Source organism: Ixodes scapularis, unplaced genomic scaffold (genome assembly GCF_016920785.2).
Source record: "Ixodes scapularis isolate PalLabHiFi unplaced genomic scaffold, ASM1692078v2 PGA_scaffold1__304_contigs__length_218370807, whole genome shotgun sequence".
In the NCBI taxonomy this organism is placed as follows: domain Eukaryota; kingdom Metazoa; phylum Arthropoda; class Arachnida; order Ixodida; family Ixodidae; genus Ixodes; species Ixodes scapularis.
The window spans coordinates 105,764,306-105,770,626 of NW_024609846.1; positions in this window are offsets into that span (position 1 = coordinate 105,764,306).

Here is a 6,321-nt window from a genome sequence, read left to right on the forward strand (position 1 = left end):
TGGAGTTTTGCTGCTCGGTGGGGGATTCGGCAACCAGGCAATTTGTTGCCTCCCTCGAGTCGGTGCAACGTCGCGCTTCCTAATTTATTATAAGGCGTCAACTTGGCCTCCGAACACCATCCTATTGAGCACTGCACCTCCTCCGTTCAGTCGGCAGGGACCCGCTTCAACATCGACGTCAAGTAGCGACCACGCAGCTCCTAGCCACTTTTCTGCTACCGCACTCCTCGCTTCCTTTTGCCTCCTCCCTGCGGCGTACTCGCACTGGTGGACTGCAGCTCCTTTTAACCCGTACGCTTCGTCACTAGAGCTCATTCGCACCCCATGCGGTATAACTTTAAAGGTCCCCCCCCCCCCCCCCCCCCGGCCCCCCGGCCAGTCACCAGAAGCCCTATGTTGCACGTTTTGGACTCCCACGTCGACTATGGAGAAGGAAGTGACGTCAACAACGCAGCAAATGCAGATTGGATGTTGATTGATGAGAGGTCAGTCAACATCCAATCTGAATTCGCTGCGTTGTCGACGTCACTTCCTTCTCCATAGTCGCCGCGGGAGTCCAAAACGTGCAACAGGGCCCCAGTTCACTACCAATCGACAGTGTCTCACTTCGACCATTCACCAAGAGCGTCACGGCTCACCTGCGGGGCATCTAACTCGATTTAACCCGGGTGATACCGTGGCCGCGGGGCACGCGCTTAAAAGCATGCTTCAAAGCCTCCGGTAGTGCGGAACTCGGAGCGCGCCAGCGGTTTGCTAAAGGTCCCCATTGTGCCAATGCGGGGCCCGAAGCTCTCGTTCTGCAGCCGCGCCCTTCGATCTTCCCTCTTCGCTTTGCTGCGCCCACGTTGTCACTCCTGTTGCGCTTTGGTGGTATACGAAATGCCCGCAAGCGAGATCCGCATTGTAAGTGTGTACTCGTAAACAACTTTCTGTGGCTAGGCAGTCGAAGGTACGGGAGTGCGTGTTTGAGCGCCTATTAAAGCTTTGGGCCCCTACTCTTCCTCTCTTCGAACAGGTCACAGAGAGTTGTCTCCTGGTATATTTCATTTTGCTGCCGCCGGTGCGCGCTCTATCGAAGCTAGATTCTACGGACACGCAAGTACTAGAGCTAGTCTTATTAATGCTACGCATTTAAAAACAATACGTTGAACCCGGATATATCGAATTCAAAGGGGGTCGTAAAATAGTTCGATATATCAATAATTTGATATACGAAAATATGTTAACTTAAGCTCCAGTTGGAATTTTCGCGCGTCTCTGCTAATACCGAAGGCCGCGACAAACTGGACCTTACCAAACAGTGCCTCCAAGAGCCGCTAAATACAGTAGAGCTTAGTTGATGAGGGTCGCAAACACCGCCGCGTTTACGCGATGCTGTTTGTGATCGTTTATGTGCGATCCTGGCTACGAAATCCACACAGCACCGGCGACAAAACACGAAAATAATTTTAAAAAATGAAAAGAAACGGAAAAAGCGAGCCGCATAAAAAAAAAAGAAAAACTTTCGGTCCATAGAATGAAGTTAAGCAAACAACAAAAAATGAAACCTCACTGAATTCAAGCAGCAAAAAAAGAAAGGCAAAAAAAAAAAAAAAAGAGCGGGCAAAGCAATAACGGCGCAAGAAAAGGGTAAACAAATATAAGGCGTTCAAAGCGCGATTGCTCCACCGTTGTTGTCGCAAGCAGTCTCCGCCCCGGTTTCAACAACACAGCGACGTTCTCGAGGGGCATTTTCTGGTTCTTCACCCAGTAAGCAGTATAATAAATTGGCGTGACCGAACTGATTTTTCTTTATGATGTGGGTTATGCCGGACCCCGAAATATCCTGCAGGCTGCATGGCGTAGGAGAACTGGAGGTCGTCGAAATGCTTCCGTGTGTACTTTATCGTCTCCGATGAGGGGATCCCCATGTGGCGGGTTCGAATCCCGGCCGAGGTGCCCGCAATCTGACGGAGGCTTATTGCGGAGAAGGCGCCGTGTAACCGAGCTTTCGGTTGCACGTCAAAAGATCCCCAGGTGGTCCAAATTAATCCTCAGTCCTCCGCTGGGGCGTACCAGATGCCCGTCGTTGGTTTGGCACGTAAAACCCCCAAATTTGACTTCGACTTTTTTTGTCTCCGATGAGAGGTCAACGGCGACAATCCGTCGGAATGACCTGCAGTTGGGAAGGAGGTGGTCTCGCGTGAAGGCTCCCGCTTCGCAGCACAAGTCCGGCAGCCTTGGCTCTGGGCACGCTTTCCCTCGACGTGTCCCTTGCAGCATCTCCACAGCGTGGATGTTTTGATCTCGTCGTGAGCGGATGCGCAGAACTCTGGCTGGGCGGAGCTTGATGACAGTGCACTCGAGTCTTTTAGCCATCTTTTGGAATGAACAGACAAATCTGACCTTTTCTATACCTTACATAAAAAAGGGAACTGGTTCGTCGAATACGTTTTCGCCTGTGTCACTTGAGTCAACAATTATTTTCCAGCTGTGATTCGCTAAGGCACTATATGCTACTCTACTGAGTTTTACACTTCTGGTTTCGTCCTACTATTTTAGACATATTATAACAATTAACAGCTGCTAATTGAAAAGTGGAAAAAGGCCTCTAAACTAGAACAATTTCAAAACAATTTTATGCTCGTTGCTTATAGAATCCCTTCTGGCGAATTTCTAAATCAATGCTAAATATGAGGTCGTTGTCTAAGTTTATAAATTTATGACGCGCAAAGAACAGTTCGAAATTTTGCGTTAGGTTGTAATTCTATGAAATCGGGAGCGTCTACTTACCCGCATTTTTTTCCCCTCCTGAGTGCTTCGCGGGAAAGTACAGGGTTATTCAAGGAGAGATCAGGCTCTTTAAATCGACCGCGAAATTCGGTTTCTTAACCTATCGCGCTACGACTTTGTGCAGCGTTGCCCACAGATGGTGCATTTTGTTTGTAAAATTTGCAAGGACCGAACTTACCTGAGGAAAAATTAAATAAAGAAAAAAGGCTTAGCTCCTATGGAAACGCAGCGACGCCACCGGTCTTCACACCAGTGTTGGACAAAATACTCGATAAAAGTATTTAAGTTACTAAATACCTGCTTCATAGAGTATTTAAAGCACTACTCAAGTTACTTTCACTGTAAAGTATCTTGAGTAGGGTACAATACTTAGAAATGTAATTCGATTACTTTTAAAGATACTTCCGCATTGCGTAATTTGTATCGACGACAGTGACAACGACAATTATGCAGCTGCGCAAATCTGGGTTACCAGAATGGTTTATTAGCACGCAACAACACAAAACGGGAAAAAAAAAAACATCGTAGGGCTATTTTATGCAGTCCAACTATAAGGAGCAAAATATTGTCGTAAATGGCAAATGATGATGCGGCGAATAACTGAAGAAACTAAAAGTTTAATTGGGCGAACTTGTGCCCAAAACGATATAGAGAAAGGCTAGTGTCGCAGGGGTCGATGTCGGCGAAACAGCAGGATCGAGCACTAGAGCGAGACTGACTCCGGACCGCCACTCGGAGCACCTTTTGTACCCGCGTGTGTTTCTGGAACATTCAGACTAGAAAGTTCGGCGCGTAGAACATTCGTAACTCGATCAGACGAAAAGGTCCTCGAACTTACGAGAATGTCAAGTTGAAAGAATAAATAAAAGAGGAGTCCGCTCCCTGGTATCGAACCTGGGGCCTCCGCGCCAGGTTCGTAACTCGATCAGACGAAAAGGTTCTCGAACTTACGAGAATGTCAAGTTGAAAGAATAAATAAAACAGGAGTCCGCTCCCTGGTATCGAACCTGGGGCCTCCGCGCCAGGTTCGTAACTCGATCAGACGAAAAGGTTCTCGAACTTACGAGAATGTCAAGTTGAAAGAATAAATAAAAGAGGAGTCCGCTCCCTGGTATCGAACCTGGGGCCTCCGCGCCAGGTTCGTAACTCGATCAGACGAAAAGGTTCTCGAACTTACGAGAATGTCAAGTTGAAAGAATAAATAAAAGAGGAGTCCGCTCCCTGGTATCGAACCTGGGGCCTCCGCGCCAGGTTCGTAACTCGATCAGACGAAAAGGTCCTCGAACTTACGAGAATGTCAAGTTGAAAGAATAAATAAAAGAGGAGTCCGCTCCCTGGTATCGAACCTGGGGCCTCCGCGCCAGGTTCGTAACTCGATCAGACGAAAAGGTTCTCGAACTTACGAGAATGTCAAGTTGAAAGAATAAATAAAAGAGGAGTCCGCTCCCTGGTATCGAACCTGGGGCCTCCGCGCCAGGTTCGTAACTCGATCAGACGAAAAGGTCCTCGAACTTACGAGAATGTCAAGTTGAAAGAATAAATAAAAGAGGAGTCCGCTCCCTGGTATCGAACCTGGGGCCTCCGCGCAAGGTTCGTAACTCGATCAGACGAAAAGGTTCTCGAACTTACGAGAATGTCAAGTTGAAAGAATAAATAAAAGAGGAGTCCGCTCCCTGGTATCGAACCTGGGGCCTCCGCGCCAGGTTCGTAACTCGATCAGACGAAAAGGTCCTCGAACTTACGAGAATGTCAAGTTGAAAGAATAAATAAAAGAGGAGTCCGCTCCCTGGTATCGAACCTGGGGCCTCCGCGCCAGGTTCGTAACTCGATCAGACGAAAAGGTCCTCGAACTTACGAGAATGTCAAGTTGAAAGAATAAATAAAAGAGGAGTCCGCTCCCTGGTATCGAACCTGGGGCCTCCGCGCCAGGTTCGTAACTCGATCAGACGAAAAGGTTCTCGAACTTACGAGAATGTCAAGTTGAAAGAATAAATAAAAGAGGAGTCCGCTCCCTGGTATCGAACCTGGGGCCTCCGCGCCAGGTTCGTAACTCGATCAGACGAAAAGGTCCTCGAACTTACGAGAATGTCAAGTTGAAAGAATAAATAAAAGAGGAGTCCGCTCCCTGGTATCGAACCTGGGGCCTCCGCGCCAGGTTCGTAACTCGATCAGACGAAAAGGTTCTCGAACTTACGAGAATGTCAAGTTGAAAGAATAAATAAAAGAGGAGTCCGCTCCCTGGTATCGAACCTGGGGCCTCCGCGCCAGGTTCGTAACTCGATCAGACGAAAAGGTCCTCGAACTTACGAGAATGTCAAGTTGAAAGAATAAATAAAAGAGGAGTCCGCTCCCTGGTATCGAACCTGGGGCCTCCGCGCCAGGTTCGTAACTCGATCAGACGAAAAGGTTCTCGAACTTACGAGAATGTCAAGTTGAAAGAATAAATAAAAGAGGAGTCCGCTCCCTGGTATCGAACCTGGGGCCTCCGCGCCAGATTCGTAACTCGATCAGACGAAAAGGTCCTCGAACTTACGAGAATGTCAAGTTGAAAGAATAAATAAAAGAGGAGTCCGCTCCCTGGTATCGAACCTGGGGCCTCCGCGCCAGGTTCGTAACTCGATCAGACGAAAAGGTCCTCGAACTTACGAGAATGTCAAGTTGAAAGAATAAATAAAAGAGGAGTCCGCTCCCTGGTATCGAACCTGGGGCCTCCGCGCCAGGTTCGTAACTCGATCAGACGAAAAGGTTCTCGAACTTACGAGAATGTCAAGTTGAAAGAATAAATAAAAGAGGAGTCCGCTCCCTGGTATCGAACCTGGGGCCTCCGCGCCAGGTTCGTAACTCGATCAGACGAAAAGGTCCTCGAACTTACGAGAATGTCAAGTTGAAAGAATAAATAAAAGAGGAGTCCGCTCCCTGGTATCGAACCTGGGGCCTCCGCGCCAGGTTCGTAACTCGATCAGACGAAAAGGTCCTCGAACTTACGAGAATGTCAAGTTGAAAGAATAAATAAAAGAGGAGTCCGCTCCCTGGTATCGAACCTGGGGCCTCCGCGCCAGGTTCGTAACTCGATCAGACGAAAAGGTTCTCGAACTTACGAGAATGTCAAGTTGAAAGAATAAATAAAAGAGGAGTCCGCTCCCTGGTATCGAACCTGGGGCCTCCGCGCCAGGTTCGTAACTCGATCAGACGAAAAGGTCCTCGAACTTACGAGAATGTCAAGTTGAAAGAATAAATAAAAGAGGATTCCGCTCCCTGGTATCGAACCTGGGGCCTCCGCGCCAGGTTCGTAACTCGATCAGACGAAAAGGTCCTCGAACTTACGAGAATGTCAAGTTGAAAGAATAAATAAAAGAGGAGTCCGCTCCCTGGTATCGAACCTGGGGCCTCCGCGCCAGGTTCGTAACTCGATCAGACGAAAAGGTCCTCGAACTTACGAGAATGTCAAGTTGAAAGAATAAATAAAAGAGGAGTCCGCTCCCTGGTATCGAACCTGGGGCCTCCGCGCCAGGTTCGTAACTCGATCAGACGAAAAGGTCCTCGAACTTA